This window comes from Ambystoma mexicanum, chromosome 10 (genome assembly GCF_040938575.1).
Source record: "Ambystoma mexicanum isolate Mex_15411 chromosome 10, UKY_AmexF1_1, whole genome shotgun sequence".
Lineage (NCBI taxonomy): Eukaryota > Metazoa > Chordata > Amphibia > Caudata > Ambystomatidae > Ambystoma > Ambystoma mexicanum.
In genome coordinates, this window is record NC_090932.1 from 1,074,164,903 (window position 1) to 1,074,185,394 (window position 20,492).

Genomic DNA, 20,492 nt, shown 5'->3' on the forward strand with positions numbered 1-20,492 from the left:
CATCATTCCCTCATCCTGTTATAAAAACGCCTGAATATTTACTCACAAAACATTCGAAATTTCCATTGAGTCTGTGCGTTATGCAGCCTGCAAAATCCACAGTGCCCCAGCCCGTAATTCCAGTGTTGTGAAGTTACATGTATTTGGGAACGTCCGGCCTCATCGGCCACGTCACTATTGCGCATCCCAAACTATTCATATCAATCATTGCTTCCTCGCCATGGCCTCTGTCTCAAGGACATTGAACAATAGAACGTTATATTTGCAGTCAGACCTGTGGGCATCTCCTCGCCGCTAGCTGAAAACCGAAAGCGCCGGCCTTCGAATTCCTCATTTGCAACATCACGTCGAAAAGCCATCTGTGGCCGTTTGAAATCACAAATTAATCCATCTAGTGCGGCTGTGTGTGAAAATGGCAACTGCCATCACCCACTAATGGGACGCCCCGCCCGTCGTTGCAACTCGGTACAGTGATGCATGAGGGCCCACCGTTACTCGAGTACTACGTTCCACTGACCCATCACAAGTCTGTTCGCGACTGCAAAGATTGTATGTGAAACAATGGGACCATAGCCGAATGTACATATCAACAAATGTTACACGGCCATCGGGTACAAATACATGATTGCAATAGCAAGATGCCATTCCTCGAATAGCAGCGTTGTGTGCGGGACGTGCTCGCCCAAAGGGGAGAGCAGCTTGCACAGGTGGAATGAATCACCACAGGTGGAGGCCATACAGCCTGAAAACACATAAAGTGCACACCCAGTCTCCTCCCACAACCACACCCACTCCGAAATGCTACCGGCAGGACTCGCGATGTTGGCCCTGGGGGACATGATAGCACTGCAAGTACTCCAACTCCAAGAAGAAGACGAACACCAACTACAACCGGCCGCACGGAGGAGACGCAGGAGGAGGAGGAGGCCAAGGCAGGGCCCGCAAGGGCCGCCAGCACAGCCACTACCACCACGCAGGCAGGCCGCAATCCCACGCCTCCGAGCACATCCGTTCAACCTCACTGATGAGCAGATCCACACCCTCTACCGTTTGGACCGGGACACCATAGCCGCAATAGTGGACATGACACAGGCTGACCTTGTCAGCATGATAGATAGCCCAACCGCCATCCCACCCCTACTTAAGGTGGTGTCTGTACTACACTTCCTGGCCACAGGCACCTACCAGCACACAGTCGGACAGTTGCATGGCATTTCACAGCCACTGTTCTCACGGACACTATTGCAAGTGCTCGATGCCCTCCTGCAGCACGCAGACGACTACATCTCTCTACCACGCTCGGAGCAGGAAATTACCAACACAAAAGTGGGATTCCATGCACTTGGCGGCATACCGGGTTGCATTGGTGCCATCGACTGCACCCATGTTGAATTGGTCGTCCCGCATGCCATGGAGGCCCAGTACCGCAACCGAAAACAATTTCATTCCCTGAATGTACAGATGGTGTGTGACTCCAACAGGATCATTACACATTGTTGTGCCAGATTCCCTGGATCAACCCATGATTCTATGGTCTTGAGGAACTCCACTATACCACGCTACATGGAGCGACACGCAGGGAACAGATCCTGGCTACTCGGTGAGTCTCATTTCATGCATGATGATGTGGGGTATGTGATGCGGCAATGACCTGGCAGGAAGGGGGGGAGGGGGGGCGTACGTAGCAATGGCATTCCACATCATACGTTTATCGTCCACATACAGGTGATGCTGGGTATCCACTGAAGAGATGGCTCCTCACACCAGTCCGGAACCCACGGGACCAGCATGAGGAGGACTACAACCATGCCCACTCACGTACCCGTGTAGTCATTGAACAGGCATTCGGCCTACTGAAGACTCGTTTCCGCTGCCTCAGCAGGTCTGGCGGGGCACTCCTGTACCGCCATGAGAAGGTTGCAAAGATGGTCATGGCATGTGTCATGCTCCACAACATGTGCGTACGTAGAAATGTGCCCATGCCCCCTGACGCAGAACTGCAAGCACCTGATGATGGTCATGATGAGGGTGGGGATGTGGCAGCACCTCATGGAGTCTGCGAGGCACCGGAGGCCCGTGACATTCGTCAGCATCTCATTGATGTATGCTTCTAGCACTCACGCCTGGTGGCTGATACATGGACACGGGACTCGTGGCACTGTGTGTGTCTGGGACATGCACAATATGGACTGTACGCCTATGATGGCCTAGTACACAATGATCAATGTCCACACATCTCATTGGTTGATCGTGCTCTTTATATGGCATATGTGATATCATGTTGAACACCCTATCGACCCGCCACCCAAGTGAGCCCAACACACCCCCTCCACCCTCCTACCTCCCCCCCGAACACCAGTGTCCAAAGATGCTCATTGTCAGTGGGCTGTCGCTATTGCAAGCCCCCTCTGCGGGTGTCAGGGGCACCCCTGCCTGTGGAGCGCAGGTTCCTTCCAGATCTACGTTGGGGGCTGCCCTGGACGGTACTTGCAACGGATGATGTGTCTGCCTGCTCACGTCCATGCATGTCCCTAAGGGTTTGCGAGAGCTCAGTGAGCACACGGCGCACTGCGGCAAGTTCGGCACATACGTCTTTGGACGTCGCATGCAGTTCCCCCCTCAGGCTCTCGGTGCTTCTCTCCATTTGGACTCTCAGGCTCTCGGTGCTACTCTCCATTTGGACTCTCAGGCTCTCGGTGCTACTCTCCATTTGTGCCCTTAGTGTCTCTGTACTTCTCTCCATTTCTGCCCTAAGTGTCTCAGTTGATGTTTCTATGTCTGCCTTAGTGCCCCCACATTCATCGGCATGGTCCTTGAGGAGCGTGGCCAGTTGCTGCTGTTGCACGATTAACTGTTCGAGGGACTGTTGCCTCTGCTGGGCCATGGCCATTTGCGGGGGTGTCACAGAGGGGCTGTTGACCTCATGTTGCCTTGCCACAGGGCTTGTGGGGGATGGCCAGTCGTCGTCTTGTGGGTGCCCCTGCGTGGTATCCTCATGTTGTATGGGATGGGACAGACAGGGGGAATGGGACAGGTCATGGATGGATCTGACTTCGACATCCCCGTCTTCTGTGTCGGAGCATGCTGCCATCAATGGGGTGTCACCTATGGTGCTGCTGCCACCAGAGGCAGTGCCTTCTGTGGCATCCGTTGGGGGGACCTGTGGTGGTGGTGTTGTGGCCATGCTGGCTGCTGGGGTGCCTGTTGTTGTTCCCTCCTGTGTGCTGCCACCTGATGTGTGCTGCTGCCGTGTCTTGATGCGTGCAGCTGAGGTGGAGGGTCTTTGGCCGTTGGTCTTGGCCCTCTTTGCAGGTGTGCTGGTAGGGGTGTCCTGGAGCTCGTCGTTTGGATCAGACCCTGTGGTGGAGTAAAGGAGGGCGAGGGTTAATAATGGGTCTGTGGGTATTGGAATGGCATTGTATCACATGCATTGGGGTGGTACCTGAGGGTGATTTGGGTCGGGGCCTTGGAGGTGCTTTCATTTGTGTGTGGAGTGAGGGTGCAGTTGTTTGGCAGCCTGCAGTTAGGGTGTGCCTGCTGCACGTGTAGTGGGTGTTTTAGGTGTTTTTAATTATTTATGTATTTATTGTGAGTTTTAAAGTGCGCTATCAGGGCGATGTGTGTGGACGTTCTCCTGGACATGTGTTTCTGTTGCACTATGTGGACACATGGTAGTTCACATGATTGGACATTGTGGATTTAGCATTGTTTTATCTGGCCACCTACCTGAATCTTCGGATGTCTGCACTCCTTTCTCCATCCCTCCGACTCCCTCTATGCTCTCCATTCCGATGGTGGAGGCACAGATTTCTTCCCAGGGGGTCAACTTGATGGGTGATTCTGGACCTCCCCCGGTGGCTGTGGCAATGTTGCGGTTGGCAGAGAGTATGCTGCGGACGCGTATCCGCAGGTCGTCCCATCGCTTTCGGCATTGCTGTGGGTTGCGGGGTGCGGTCCCCACCGCACTTACCCACTGTGCCACCAGAGCCCATATGGCCTTCTTGTTCGCAAGTGCCGTCCTGGTCATTTGCGTGGAGAAGACGACGGCAGCATTCTCCTGGAGGGTCTCTGTTAGCACGGTGAGTTCCTCACGGGAGAAGTGGACCTGCCGCTTGCGGTCGCACGCTTTCTTCGCTACTTTTCCCATTTTTCTTGGTTTCGCTAGGGACGATGACGGGTTGGGGTGTGTCTCGGGGTAGTGTTTTTAGTGGTTGTGTGGTTTTTGTGGTTTTATAGGTGTACGGCGGGATGTTTCCCGTTCCGGGCCCATGTTTTTACTTCCGTTTCCGTATATTTCCGGTCACCGTACTTTCCGGTAGGCGCACTCTGCGGTGTCCGCTGTGATGGGTGGCGGTATTGCACCTAGGGCGACGTACGGCGGCGGTGTGGGCCGTTTTGGGGTCATTTCCGCCATCGCGGACTTTGCACTTCCGCCATGCCGTGGTGCTCGTGCCCGATGGGTCGGAATGGGCCGCACTTTGCTCCTTCGTGCCATGGCGGAAACGCTATTTACGCTGTTGCGGTCCGGTCAGTCACTTTCCGCCAGGGTCGTAATGAGGGCCATTGTGTCAAACACCAGAAACCAGACATCCACAACAAGAAGTGCATATTGGTCACACACTCCATTCACCCAGGTCCCACCCACAGGGTGTACCCACAACATACAGTCACTGGGAAGGCTCCAGCCAGTCTGGCCTGGACTTCACAACAACACCATATATGGAACTTCCACCCCACAGCCAGTCAGGGGGAAGTGACATAGTCAGGGCTTCCCAGGACTCTGGTAAAATAAGGTAACAGGCAATAGAAAGCAAGAGGCCACAAGGGCCATCTTGTTTCCTAACAGGAATCAACTGATTCCAATGGCAGAGTCTGGGTATCCCAAAATGGAGGATTCCCAGAGCACCTGTCAAATTCAGCATGGGGCTGCCACCAGCCCATACCCTGCTCTGTGGGCCCACACAGGTGCCCAAAAACATACACTAGGGGCACAGGGTTGCACCCCCACGCATGGGTGCTATAAGAGTATCCCATGGTCAGTACAACAAATCAAAAACAGGAAGAGCTGCACTACCAGGAGTCCCACATAGACTCCTAGGAAGAACACAATACAGAACACAAATGAAAAAGGACTACAGGACAAGGGCACAGAGGCACTGTCCCTCCAATGCATTTCCAGCATCACACAGGCGTTCACTCCTCAGTCTCTTCCAATCGTTCTCCCTCTCGTTGGCTCTTCTTCTACCATCGGATAGTGCGTCATCATCAATGACTCTGGGTGTTCGTGGTGTGTGATCCAGCAGAAGTCCTCGCGGGCACCGTTGGAATAGCGCCTCAGCTGGGGATACACCTGTGGAGCAATGGGGGGGGGGGGGTTGCATGATATTCCGCCAAGAACTGGTACAAGGCACGCTTCTCACACTCCCTTGTCCATGGGCTATCCTGAAGACTTTGTTTAGTGTGTGCATCAGTCTTTTGGCCTCCCCATTTGCCATCGGCCACAGCGGCATGATCTTTTGTTGAGTGATGCCGTGGTCCTGCAAGTGTTCCGTGAACCCTCTACCTTTAAATGGGGGCCCATTGTCGGAACCGATGTCCACTGGAAGCCTGTGCATGGCAAAAGCATTCTCCAACACCGGTATTACGTCCTCCAGGGAGGTGGAATCGATGAACGCGACCTCAGGGTACCTTAACCACTGATCGACGAGGACCACAAAATGATTGTCCCTGCAGGTTGACCCGAAGTCCATTTGTAGCGTGCCTCAGGGCACGCAGCTCCTCTCCAGCTGCTGACAAATTAGTCCACCCACTTTTCTAGGCCCGGAAACCACACCTTCATGTGGACACGCCTTAGTGTTGGCCACGCCCCGGAGACCTTTGTGCGCCAGTTCTAATGATCTGCCTACGAGGCTGGCAGGAACCACTATCTTCAAGCCACTTAACACCAGGCAATCTTCCATGAACGTGAGCTCTCCCCTCACTCTACACATCTGCTCTAGCACCTTTCTCACCTCTGTGGTGTGTTTGTCAAGCCTTTCGAGGGCTCTCCGCCACTCGCCAATCTCCAGGGTGGTGGTGGCCTGCTGGAGCGCACAAGCATTCCTTCAAGGAGCTGCAACCCAAGCTATGGTAGCAGCACGTGGTGCTGGAGGAGTCACTGTCCTCAGCAACAATGCTGGCAGCACGTGGTACTGGTGGAGGGGCTGCCCCTCTAGAGAGATCTGTTAGCACGTGGTGCTGGTGGAGGGGCTGTCCCTCAGAAGAGAACTGGGTGCCGCAATGCGCGCACCAAGAAGCGTAATGGAGGGAGCCTTGGGCTTTCCACGTGTGAGCCCTGCAGTCCAGCGTCCCCGTAGCAACTTCACTTTCTTTTTTATTATCCCTGATTCTGAGACCGAAGCGGGTGACGTGCCCCTCCCCCCAGGTATCTCCTGGCATCTGGCACTGCTGGCAGCTCGGACCACGAGGCAGAGGAGATGGAAGAGGGGGTGTGAGGCTGCAGCAGTGGGCTGGCGACCCAGGAGCATGCAGCAGGCAGGAACAAGCTGCTGGCACACATGCAGGATCACCCTCCTCGTCGCCGATGTGGTAGTGGGCCTGGTCCAGGTCAGCCCCGGAGCAATAAAGAAAGACACGGACACCAGCATGTATCTCAACACATCCCCTGCTCCAACTGGTGCATGTGCTGCAGGGGCCCGCCTTTATTGAGCGCACCACGTGACCGTGTGTAGCACAGTTCCTTAAAGGGGCACTGTGATGCCGGAAATGCATCTGAGGGACAGGGCCTCTGAATCCTTGTCCTTTTTCTGTTTTTATCGTGTGTTCTGTTATGTTTTCTGCCCAGGAGTCCATTTGCGACTCCTGGCAGTGCAGCTCTCTCTTTTGGTTTGGTGAACAGACCCATGGGATACCCTTATGGCACCCATGGGTAGGGGTACAACCCTGTGCCCCTAGTGTATGTTTTTGGGCACCTGTGGGTGGCCCACAGAGCAGGGTATGGGCTGGTGGCAGCTCCATGCTGAATTGGACAGGTGCTCTGGGTGTCCTCCATTTTGGGATACCCAGGCCCTGCCATTGGGATCAGTTGATTCCTGATAGAAAACAAGATGGCCCCTGTGGCCTCTTGCTTTCTATTGCCTGTTGTCTTGTTTTTCCCAAAGTCCTGGGAAGCCCTGACTCTGTCCCTTCCCCCTGACTGGCTGTTGGGTGGAAGTTCCATATATGGTGTTGTTGTGAAGGCCCAGCTAGACTGACTGGAGCCTTCCCTTTGACTGTATGTTGTGGGTACCTCCTGTGGGTGGGACCTGGGTGAATGGAGTGTGTGACCAATATACACTCCTTGTTGTGGTTGTCTGGTTTCTGGCATGTGAGACAAAGACTGAGACAGCCCTGCCCGAAACTGGCCTGAATGCAGTGTGTAGTGTTGAATGGCTGGGTACTTGTCCCAATCCACATTCCTTGTTGTGAGTGTCTGAAAGGGAGGAGTGTGGCCTGAATGCACTGTGCGCCTGATTGGCTGACTGACTGCATGAATGCCCTTCTGTGTGATTGGCTGCTGTGTGTGTGCCAGCAGTGTGGATGAGAGACAGGATAGTATATCTGGGGACCTCTCACCACTGGAAATTGTTCAGAAGCATTCAGAAGCTGAGTCTCCACTCAAGAGTAACTGGATTTGCTGATCCTCGACGTCCAGCTGGAAGAAGAAGACTTGCTGTGGCATTTGCTTCGACAGAAACTGAAGGTTGTCGAAATCGTCGAGGACTGACCCGAGAGAGGACCTGGCTAGGCGCCCTCTTCCCGTGCTCCGAGGGACCATCGAGCACCGCTGAATCTTCGCCGAAGCGCCCTGGAAGTCAGACCCTCGAAAGGCTGCCGACCCGAGACGGGACCGCCGAGGAGATCGAAGTGAAGCACCCGGACATCGACGCCGTCGAAGTCCATTGCCGTCGACTAGGGTTCGCAGGTCTGTGTAACCGCTGGAGGCCCGTCGAAGTTGTGTTGCCCAGCCGTGGGAACCACTTGACGCCGAGCCGCCGACGACCGGAGCCGTCCGCTCCTTGCCTAAGAACATTTCAATCGAAGGACTCCCTCGACCGCATCGTCGACCGCTTATCCTGCCGGAGAAAGTCGAGGACGACCAACGCGCCGAGGAGAAACCTGCCGGTGGGTTTCCCGCCACCCAACGACCTCAAAGACTCGGACGACCCGACGCCTTTGCTGGGCTTCCGTCTCCACAATCTTTGCGGTCCAGAACTATTGTCATCGAGGTGCCCCGCACACCTCCGCCTTGCAGGACGCCGACGCCCCGACGCCGACGAGCACCGCTCGGACGAAGCTGCCGCCTCTTTGACATCGTTCTACCTCGTTTGTCGACGGACGTTCGACGCCCCGTGCCTCCCGCTTGAAAGGGAAGGCATTCAGGAAGGGCCGTCGATTCCCCGTCGCCGAACCCCGAGTTCCTCGACGCTTCTCGACGCCTCTCGACGATCCGTGACTCCTGCTTTAAAGGGGGTCATTCAAGAAGGATCTGTCGACGCCTCTTCGAAGAACTCGACTCCACCAGGTACATTGGGGGGGTAAAAACATTATAGGAGAGAAATAGACTATTGAACAATATATGGACTGGGCTGGTGTTATATCTCTTTATTTTACAGGTTGCCCAGGTGGGGGGATCTCCACACAGAACTGTGTCCAGTGGTAGGGGCCAGTATTCTGCCTATTGTTTCAACCCTCTGTTATCTCTCCTCTCTCTATTGCTGGTTTCCTTCTTATTGATCTGTGTGCCATTTTGACAGTATTGTGAATGCACTTTAATGAGGTCTAATATTAGTGGTACCACTTTAGAATTGTAGATATTTACCATTATTGATTTTCCTGAGCACAAAGTGCGTTATTGTGATAAGTGTACATAACCCTTGAATATTAATTATATAAAGACTGTGTTTTCAGTAATACAGTGTGTGGACATTCCTTTGTGGGGGCTTGGGGATACACTGTACTTAAGAACCAGCCTGCATCACCTCCTGAGAAGCTAGGCCTTGATTGCTCGTCCATCGTTACCATATTAGAGAATCTTGGCTGGGGTCCTCTGTGCCTCCCCTCTACCATATAGAGAGCGGAAGTACAGACCCCCCTACCAGTCTTGACAAGCTGGTGGCAGCGGTGGGATGCTTATGGTTTTAAGACTCAGTGTATAACCGTGCCACTTACAAAATATCCGCACTTTTATTAGATTAAGGTTCGGGTGTGTTCCGAATAACTGCATTACAAGCAATGGAGTCCATTGCAAATGGTAAATTGACTCGGATGAGCTTAGAGGCTCTCCAGAGTGCTTGTGAAGCCAGGGAGTTAGACTTTGTGGATAAGTCTAGGGCTGAGCTGATAGCTGCCCTGGTGGATTACCAGACTGATGGTGAAACTCTTGATGAAGTGGGGGATGCAACCAGTGAGGACTCTGCCCCGGGGTTGTCACTGAATCTGTTTCTGGGAATGCCACCATTCCTGCTGCCTCTGTTCCAAACCCCAGCAATTCCATGGAACTTGAGTTATTAAGGATGAAATTGGCCTTTGAATATCGCAAGTTGGAAATAGAAGCTGAGCTTAAGAAAGAGGAGCTGGCACAGCAAGTGGAACTCAAGAATAGGGATCTTGCGCTCAAAGAAAAGGACACTGAATGTCAGAGAATCCAGTTAGAGAAAGCTCGAGTGGAGACTTCAGCTAGACCAATTGAGAGTGGCAGGTCCCCAGCCACCAAGTTTATGAAAGATTTGGTTGGTGTGTTTGTGGAGGGTTCAGATATCCTCCAATGGATTGAAGCGTTTGAAATGGCTTGTGCAATTCATGATGTAGATAAAAGAGATTGGGCTAAGTGTTTGTTAAGCAGAGTGCCTCAAACTGGATATGACTGTATTCTGAAGCTGAGTGTGGAAGAAAGGGGTCAGTATGAGTGTATGAAGTCTGCTTTGATTGCCAAGTTTGGCAAGACACCTACCCAATACCTTAAAAGGTTCAGGGATTTTAAGAAGAGAGAGAATGTGTCTTGGGTTGACTGGGTGAGTACTGCGCACATGAACATGATGGGGTGGATTGATGGTTACAAGGTGAAAACTTTTGTTGAGTTGTCCCACCTCTTGTTTTTTGAGCATTTTTCTGAAGCCTGTTCACCAGAGCTGCGTCAGTATGTGGCTGACCAGAACATTTTGGACCCCTTTAAGCTGGCTAGGTTGGCTGACAAGTGGGTCTCCCACCGGGTGTCCCCTAAGGACTCCAGTGGGAAGGACAAGGACAAAGAAAAGGGGGCCTCTCAGAAAGCTGAGGAGTCCCAAAAGCAGTCACAGTCGGGTAAACCAAAACCTTCCTCTCCTAAGACCCAAAAATCTAGTGGGGATAAGTCCTCTGTGGGTGGGAATAAGAGTAGTGGTCCACCTGCTGCAAAGCAGGTTCCCAGTGGTTCCAGTACCGTACCCCGCACTCCTGGCACTTGTTGGGATTGTGGGGCTCTGGATCACAAAAGGGGTGACCCCAAGTGTAAAGGTAAGGCACTTGGAGTACAGGCTGTCAGCCTGACCTACCCTTACCCCGTGTCTGAGGTGGAGGCCACTGTCCTCCCCTCCTCTACAGGAATCACATTTGGTGCTCCGGTAGAGATTTCCTTAGTGTCCCTTGGGGCCTGGGACCAGTACGCAGAAGTACTGGCAACTATCCCGCAGAACACCCGTAGGTTTTTGAGAAGTGTCCTCTTGAATGGCCAGCCTTCTACTGGTTTGAGAGACACTGGGGCAAGCATGACAGTGGTGGACAGGACCCTGCTCAAGCCAGAGGACTATGTAGGTGCTCCTCTGAGAACCACCAGGTTAGCTGGTGGGCCTCCCAAATTATCGCCTGTAGCCCTAGTCACACTCATGATTGGAGACAAGACAGCAAAGCTTCCTGTCCTGGTTCAGGACAATGTCCCTGCTAACATTCTGTTAGGAAATGATCTAGTAGAGTTGGGGTTGATCTCGGATGGTCTTCCCATGACTGCTGCTGCAGTCACTAGGTCACAGGTGACACCGGGTCAGGCTGTGAGTCCGGTACCCGAGCCAAAGGCGAGGCCTAAGGCAAGAAGAAGGAAGACCAAGAAGGCCACCTCTGTGGGGGGAACACCATCTCTTCCTGCTGTTCCGACAGCACCCATTGGGATCCATGCTCCGGACGGGCTGGGTCCAGTGGAAAACCCAAACTCAACTCCTGTGGGAGAAGATACAGAAGACTCTCCTGTGGGAGAGGTTCTCAACCCGGAGGATCATCCCGACCTTCAATGCTTGTTAGCTGAAGGGGGACCCTCCCGGGCAGACTTCTGTAAGGGACAGAGAGAGTGCCACTCTCTCGAGGGACTGAGGAAACAGGCCCTATCCCAGGCACAAGGAGAAGTGCCTAAGACATTCCGGATTTATTGGGAGGGTGAGCTCCTTGTTAGTGAGCCCACTAAGCCTGAACCTGGTGCCCGCAAGAGGTTGGTGGTACCCCAGGTTTACAGGCCCTTCCTACTGCAGTTGGCGCATGAGGTGCCCTTGGCTGGTCATCTTGGGACTAAGAAGACTAAGCAGAGGCTCTCTGCCCATTTCTACTGGCCACGGATGGGAGTAGAGGTGGAGTCCCACTGCAGGACCTGCCCCACTTGTCAGTTGTCTGGCAAGACTGGAGGCAGGGTCATTGCCCCACTGCAGCCATTACCAGTGGTTGGCACACCATTTGAGAGGGTGGGCATCGACATCGTCGGTCCCCTTGACCCTCCCACTTCAGGTGGACATCGGTTCATCCTGGTCTTGGTAGATCATGCCACCAGGTACCCTGAGGCCATACCCCTTCGGACTGTTACTGCCAAGGTGGTTGCCAGGGCTCTCCTGGGCATTTTCACCCGTGTTGGATTCCCCAAGGAGGTTGTCTCTGACAGAGGATCCAACTTCATGTCTAGTTACATGAAAACCATGTGGAAAGAGTGCGGGGTAACCTACAAGTTCTCCACCTCTTACCACCCCCAGACCAATGGTCTGGTTGAGAGATTTAATAAAACTCTCAAGGGCATGCTAGGTGCTTTGGAAGAGCCCCTAAGGAGGAAATGGGATCTCCTCCTGCCATGCCTGCTGTTTGCTTACAGGGAGGTACCTCAAGAGGGTGTTGGTTTCAGCCCCTTTGAGTTACTCTTTGGACATCCCGTGAGGGGGCCCCTCGCCTTGATCCGAGAAGGCTTGGAAGCCACCCCTCCAGGTCCCGCCAAGCAAGTGGGGGACTATGTGTTAGGCCTCAGGCGGAGGATGACACAAATGATGGGTCAGGCAACAGCAAATCTCAAGGCCAGCCAGGAATTGAACAAGTACTGGCATGACCTTAAAGCTTCGCAAGTGGATTGGACTCCGGGACAGGAAATCCTTGTGATGGAGCCTACCAAGCCTAGAGCTTTGGCAGACAAGTGGACTGGACCCTTCAGGATCATCTCCAAGATGGGCGAAGTCAATTATCTGGTTGACATGGGAGCCTCTGGGGTAGCCCCCCAGGTATTCCATGTCAACAGGCTCAAGCCTTTCCACAGACGAGCGGAGGTCTCATGTCTCTTGCTAGCTTCAGGGCAAGAAGAGGATGAGAGTGAGCCCCTTCCTGATTTGCTGCATAGCAACCCTCAGGATGGCTCAGTGGAGGGAGTACAACTCTCTCCCGATTTGACAACAGAGCAGCAGAGGGCCTGCAGGGCTTTGCTCCAGCAGTATGCCTCTCTGTTTTCACTGACACCGGGCCTTACACCGTGGTGTAAGCACGAAATTGACACTGGTGACAGCGTGCCTGTCAAGAGCAGGAGCTATCGTATGTCAGATACCGTCAAAAACCACATCCAGGCTGAGGTCGCCAAGATGTTGGATCTGGGTGTTATTGAACCCTCAACCAGTCCCTGGTCCAGTCCAGTGGTCCTTGTCCCCAAGGCAAGTTCCCAGGCGGGTACCAAAGATTGGAGGTTCTGTGTGGACTACCGAGGAGTCAATGCCGTCACCAAAACTGACGCGCACCCATTGCCCAGGGCTGATGAGCTCGTGGACACCATAGGTGCTGCCAAGTTTGTGAGCACCTTTGACCTTACCTCAGGCTATTGGCAAATAGCTCTGACGGACCATGCCAAGGAAAAGACGGCTTTCTCAACACCTGAGGGACTCTACCAGTTTAGGGTCATGCCTTTTGGGTTGAAGAATGCCCCTGCCACCTTCCAGAGATTGGTCAACCATGCGCTCAGTGGGCTGGAAGCCTTTTGTGTGGCTTACTTAGACGACATTGCCGTCTACAGTTCCACCTGGGAAGAGCATTTGACACATCTGGATAAGGTGTTGCAGGCCTTGAAAAGGGCTAACCTCACTATCAAGGCCACCAAGTGCCAGATAGCTCAGGGGAAAGTTACCTATCTTGGTCATGAGGTAGGAGGGGGTCAAATCCAACCTCTCTCCAGTAAAGTACAGGACGTACAGAACTGGGAGACTCCCACTACTCAAACCCAGGTGAGAGCCTTTTTGGGCCTCACTGGGTACTATCGCAATTTCATGGCAGACTATGGAACCATAGCTGCACCCCTGACAGCTCTAACTTCGCCCAAACAGCCTAGGAAGGTTAATTGGACTGAAGACTGTCAGAGGGCCTTTGATGGCTTGAAAGAAAGTCTGTGTAGGGCACCTGTGTTGTGTGCGCCTGACTACAGCCGACCCTTTATCGTCCAGACGGATGCCTGCGACACCGGAATTGGAGCTGTCTTGTCCCAGTTAGATGACAAAGGGAGAGAACATCCTATCATATTCATCAGTAGACAACTCAAGGGTAGAGAACTTAGGTGGGCTACTGTTGAAAAGGAATGTTTTAGTATAGTTTGGAGCCTTAGGCGTTTTAGGCCCTACCTTACGGGGTCCACCTTCAAGGTCCAAACAGATCATAAGCCCCTGAAGTGGCTTATGCAGATGAAGGGTGAGAATCCGAAATTGCTCAGGTGGTCGATTAGCCTACAAGGGCTAGACTTCACCATAGAGCACAGACCAGGGAAGAGTCACGATAATGCAGATGGCCTTTCCAGAAGGTATGTTGACCGTCTGGATGAGGGTGTCTATCCCGTGGGAGATTAGGCACCCTCCACCTCAGTCTGGGGGGGGCGACTGTGATGCCGGAAATGCATCTGAGGGACAGGGCCTCTGAATCCTTGTCCTTTTTCTGTTTTTATCGTGTGTTCTGTTATGTTTTCTGCCCAGGAGTCCATTTGCGACTCCTGGCAGTGCAGCTCTCTCTTTTGGTTTGGTGAACAGACCCATGGGATACCCTTATGGCACCCATGGGTAGGGGTACAACCCTGTGCCCCTAGTGTATGTTTTTGGGCACCTGTGGGTGGCCCACAGAGCAGGGTATGGGCTGGTGGCAGCTCCATGCTGAATTGGACAGGTGCTCTGGGTGTCCTCCATTTTGGGATACCCAGGCCCTGCCATTGGGATCAGTTGATTCCTGATAGAAAACAAGATGGCCCCTGTGGCCTCTTGCTTTCTATTGCCTGTTGTCTTGTTTTTCCCAAAGTCCTGGGAAGCCCTGACTCTGTCCCTTCCCCCTGACTGGCTGTTGGGTGGAAGTTCCATATATGGTGTTGTTGTGAAGGCCCAGCTAGACTGACTGGAGCCTTCCCTTTGACTGTATGTTGTGGGTACCTCCTGTGGGTGGGACCTGGGTGAATGGAGTGTGTGACCAATATACACTCCTTGTTGTGGTTGTCTGGTTTCTGGCATGTGAGACAAAGACTGAGACAGCCCTGCCCGAAACTGGCCTGAATGCAGTGTGTAGTGTTGAATGGCTGGGTACTTGTCCCAATCCACATTCCTTGTTGTGAGTGTCTGAAAGGGAGGAGTGTGGCCTGAATGCACTGTGCGCCTGATTGGCTGACTGACTGCATGAATGCCCTTCTGTGTGATTGGCTGCTGTGTGTGTGCCAGCAGTGTGGATGAGAGACAGGATAGTATATCTGGGGACCTCTCACCACTGGAAATTGTTCAGAAGCATTCAGAAGCTGAGTCTCCACTCAAGAGTAACTGGATTTGCTGATCCTCGACGTCCAGCTGGAAGAAGAAGACTTGCTGTGGCATTTGCTTCGACAGAAACTGAAGGTTGTCGAAATCGTCGAGGACTGACCCGAGAGAGGACCTGGCTAGGCGCCCTCTTCCCGTGCTCCGAGGGACCATCGAGCACCGCTGAATCTTCGCCGAAGCGCCCTGGAAGTCAGACCCTCGAAAGGCTGCCGACCCGAGACGGGACCGCCGAGGAGATCGAAGTGAAGCACCCGGACATCGACGCCGTCGAAGTCCATTGCCGTCGACCAGGGTTCGCAGGTCTGTGTAACCGCTGGAGGCCCGTCGAAGTTGTGTTGCCCAGCCGTGGGAACCACTTGACGCCGAGCCGCCGACGACCGGAGCCGTCCGCTCCTTGCCTAAGAACATTTCAATCGAAGGACTCCCTCGACCGCATCGTCGACCGCTTATCCTGCCGGAGAAAGTCGAGGACGACCAACGCGCCGAGGAGAAACCTGCCGGTGGGTTTCCCGCCACCCAACGACCTCAAAGACTCGGACGACCCGACGCCTTTGCTGGGCTTCCGTCTCCACAATCTTTGCGGTCCAGAACTATTGTCATCGAGGTGCCCCGCACACCTCCGCCTTGCAGGACGCCGACGCCCCGACGCCGACGAGCACCGCTCGGACGAAGCTGCCGCCTCTTTGACATCGTTCTACCTCGTTTGTCGACGGACGTTCGACGCCCCGTGCCTCCCGCTTGAAAGGGAAGGCATTCAGGAAGGGCCGTCGATTCCCCGTCGCCGAACCCCGAGTTCCTCGACGCTTCTCGACGCCTCTCGACGATCCGTGACTCCTGCTTTAAAGGGGGTCATTCAAGAAGGATCTGTCGACGCCTCTTCGAAGAACTCGACTCCACCAGGTACATTGGGGGGGGTAAAAACATTATAGGAGAGAAATAGACTATTGAACAATATATGGACTGGGCTGGTGTTATATCTCTTTATTTTACAGGTTGCCCAGGTGGGGGGATCTCCACACAGAACTGTGTCCAGTGGTAGGGGCCAGTATTCTGCCTATTGTTTCAACCCTCTGTTATCTCTCCTCTCTCTATTGCTGGTTTCCTTCTTATTGATCTGTGTGCCATTTTGACAGTATTGTGAATGCACTTTAATGAGGTCTAATATTAGTGGTACCACTTTAGAATTGTAGATATTTACCATTATTGATTTTCCTGAGCACAAAGTGCGTTATTGTGATAAGTGTACATAACCCTTGAATATTAATTATATAAAGACTGTGTTTTCAGTAATACAGTGTGTGAACATTCCTTTGTGGGGGCTTGGGGATACACTGTACTTAAGAACCAGCCTGCATCACCTCCTGAGAAGCTAGGCCTTGATTGCTCGTCCATCGTTACCATATTAGAGAATCTTGGCTGGGGTCCTCTGTGCCTCCCCTCTACCATATAGAGAGCGGAAGTACAGACCCCCCTACCAGTCTTGACAGGCACACTAGAGCTGGCTCTGTGGGCACATAGACCAGGGGAAAATGCAGGCCGTGGTCAAACAGCAACCCAGCCCAATCAATTCACACAGACACCAGGTCATCACTCTCAGAGTCTGCTGCCATTCTGTTTGTACATGCCAACTCAGCAGCTCCTTTTATTAACGACAGCAGTTCATGACCCACACTCTTAAAAGGGCAACACCACACTCCTCCTTTTCCATAACAAAACCATCTGCAAATATCAAACATGTAAATCAACATGACACAACTTGGATGTATTCCAGTCCGGGCACCTATTCCGTCATAGGAGGCAAACAGCCCTTTCGTCACTTGGCGATCCTAAATCCCAGGGTCAAATGCCTAACCCCTTGGAACCTTGCGTCAGTCCTTCCACGCTTGCTGGTGACGCCCATGACCACCTTGCTGGGCACAAGATAGGAAGAGCACATCCTCGCCCCCCTGTCCCCCATATGGGGCCTGTACCTTCTGGTGATGCCAGCTGAGCCACGGATGATCTGGGCGGTCTTCTTCCCGCTGCTTGTCGAGTGTCCTCCTTTGAGGCGGTGGAGGGTACGGGTGCTACTGTGGCGGATGGTGATGGGGCTGGATAGACTCTCGCAAGATGCTGATGCTGTGGACAGGTCCAGGAAGGGTGAGGGATAGGGATTGTGAAGGGATGCTTTGTCTGTGAAAATGAGCCAGGCTGTGGACAGATACTGGATCTTTGAAGAGATGAGTGAGCTGGGGAGATACCGTAGAACAGGTGATAGGTGCTGAAGCAGTGGGGCGATGAGAGGGCTATGGAGAGAGGCTAGGGTTGAGGACTTATTCTGCAGCTATGTGGATGATGCAATTGACGGAGCCTGGTCTTTGTAGATGTGATCCCGAGGAGAGAGCACAGGCTACTAGCAATGGCCCTAGCCTGCTTCCTACTCACGGCTCTAGGTCTGATAAAACATCTACATTCTAAATAATGAAGTATTCCTGCTAGCAGAGGGACTTTGCCACCTTGTTTTCAGAAAGTTGATGAAACTCCATGGTAGTTCTTGAAAAACTGTCAGCCAATCAGATGACAGCAATTAGACAACTGACATGGCCGTATAATTTACAACGGTATGTGCAAAAGCAGAAACAGGCTGCAGAAGAAACAGTAGCCCCTTGCAGCAAAAGGACCACAAGCAGGCATGCACCTTGGCTCTCACTATGCTAACATCAAACCAAACGCACATTTAAATAGTCCAATAGCAGTCAAAAAAGAGCAGTTTTCTTAACAGAAAGTGCAAAGTAGAACAATAACAGAAAGTGCAAAGTAGAACAATATTTTTACCCCAGTTTGCTGTGGATCATTGTAGTGCACAATTCCAAGACAGAATGGCTCAACACAGAGGAAATGGCACCACAAAAAGTCAACGTCATGAGCCATTGCTGTTCATGTCTGTTTTTGTATGTGAAAAGTGGGCTGCTTGTGAACATTGGCTTTCACAGAGGATGTATTATGAGGGGAATATTTTAAGACTTCCAAATGGGATCGCTTTCTAAGCCACCAGTGGGTGCCCTCTGTATGGCTCTGTCATCTCACTTCTCTACTAAAACTCAGGACATCCTGTCCTCATCTCCTCTTCCTCTCTCGGACCCCCTTAGGCCATCTCTACCTCTCTTCCCCCTTTCTCCTCTTTCTCTCTGACAACACCTGATGAGGTTTCTAGACAAGTCTGATCTATGAAAGTGTCATCCAAACAAGTGCTCCCCTGCGCCTCCCGAACCATCAATGACCATGTTGACACCCTCGCTCCAGCCTTGGCTGTTTTCTGTAATCACTCTCTCTTCACTGAAACGTTTCCCTCTCCCCTTAAGCACTCCCTTATGCACCGACTCCTCAAGAAGCCGTCTGCCGATCCTGCCTGCCCGGCAAACTATCACCCAATCTCCATCACCCCTTTCCTGGGCAAACTGTTGGAAAATCTGGCCATCTCCCAGCTTACTCTCCACACGGAATCTGTTGGTTGTCTCCATGACCTTCAGTCTGGCTTCAGAGCTGCCAGAGTCACGGAAATTGCTCTCCTGAACACCTGTGAAGATCTGCTCTCTAACCTTGATTCCAGCATTCCTTCTGTCCTCATCCTCCTTGATATTTCCTCTGCTTTCGACACGGTCAACCACGCCATCCTGATCAATCATGATCAATCGACTCCATGAGAACCTGGGCATCACGGATCAGGCCCTTGAGTGGCTGACCTCCTTCCTCTTGGACAGCCCCTCCCAGGTCCAACTTGGTCCCTTTCTCTCCGCTCCATCCTCTCACCCTGGTTTTTCAACCTCTACTTGCCCCCTTGGGCCCACCTGATCTCTACCTTCTCCTCTAACTTTCAGTGTTATGCAGATGACATTCCACTTTCCTTCAGGCTCCCCTCAGACGCCTCTCCTCTCTCGCTCATTCCTGACTGTCTATGCGTGATTCAGGATTGGTGTGCCTCCAACAATCTCTGCCTTAATGTCAGTAAGATGAAGATCCTTCTCATTTTGACTCCTGCCCCTGCTTTCCCTCTCTCACTCTGGCTGCCCGCCTTGGACCCTCTTCCTTCGCCTTCCTGCGAGGCAAATAACCTTGGTGTCATCGTTGACTCCACTCTCTCTTTCTCTCCTCACATCGCGGACGTCGCCAAGAAGTCCCACTACCAGCTGCTCCTCCTCAAAGGGACTCTTCCCTTTCTCACTTTCCCCCAGAAGCTCACTGTCTCCAGGGCCCTGGTTCTCTCTAGGCTGGACTACTGCAACAGCCTCTTTCTCAATCTACCTTCCTCTACTCTCCACCCTATGCAACAAATCCAGAACAGCACTGCAAGACTTATCCTTGGCCTCAAGTCCAGGGATTGTATCTCTCCAGCACTGAAATCTCTCCACTGACTCCCACTTGCAGCAAGGATCAAGTTCAAGACCCTTTGCATTGTCCACAAGGCGTTCTGGGCCTGTGGCACGCACTACATCCAACGCTCTCTTCCAAAATATCTTCCTTCTCAAGCCCTCAGCTTCCTACAACTCTCTAAGGGTTAGATGCTTCTCCAGGAAGAGAGTGGGGGGTAGATCTCTCTCCTCTGCAGGTGCCTCCCTCTGGAATAGCCTTCCTGCCCCTCTCAAACTTGAGCCGGACCACCTGAAGGTCCGGAAGCAGCTCAAAACGTTCCTCTTCTCCTCTGCTTTCTCTCTCTCCCTCCCCTGCTGGCCTACCTGACATACCTGTCTGCTGTACCGACTGGTTACTTGGCTACCCTCAGAGTCTCACTGAGTCCAGACTCTTTCTTGATCAGTCACCCTTTCACTGCCTCTGGGCCTACCACGCACTTAGGGGCTGTAACTGTAACCCTACATTCCCTGGTTCTCCTTGCACTACCAAGAGCTGTGCTGCCCTTGCTACATTTACTCAGAACATTGCTGCCCTGTTTTTCCCTCCCCTGTCCCTTGCACTCCCCCCTCCCTTTCACCTTGCACTTCTCGTTCTCCCACTTGCACGATCTGAATGACACAATGCCTAGTAAGATTGTCTTGTCCTCCCTCTATCTTCCCTCCCTTGTCTTGTCGCGCCTAGGAACACTTGTGTACAGGCACGTAATAAATGACTTATATCATATAATTTGATCACAGATGCCCAGAAAAATATACAATGCTGCAGTAAGAAACGGCTAGACTGCCAGCACCCAAATGGCAGTCTAGCCAGGTAATTGACTTAGTAGGACCGCTTTATCAGAAATGCCCAGTTAAAAACATGTCATACAAACTGAGGAATGACTGGTCTGGCTGCACCAAAAAGCCTCTCTAGCCACTAATACCACATATCATGCCTATTTTGCCTGGACATGGACAGCCATTATGATTTGTTGTACAATCCTGCCCCCCACACACCCCCTCTCCCTTCCAACCCTACCCCAACCTCCAA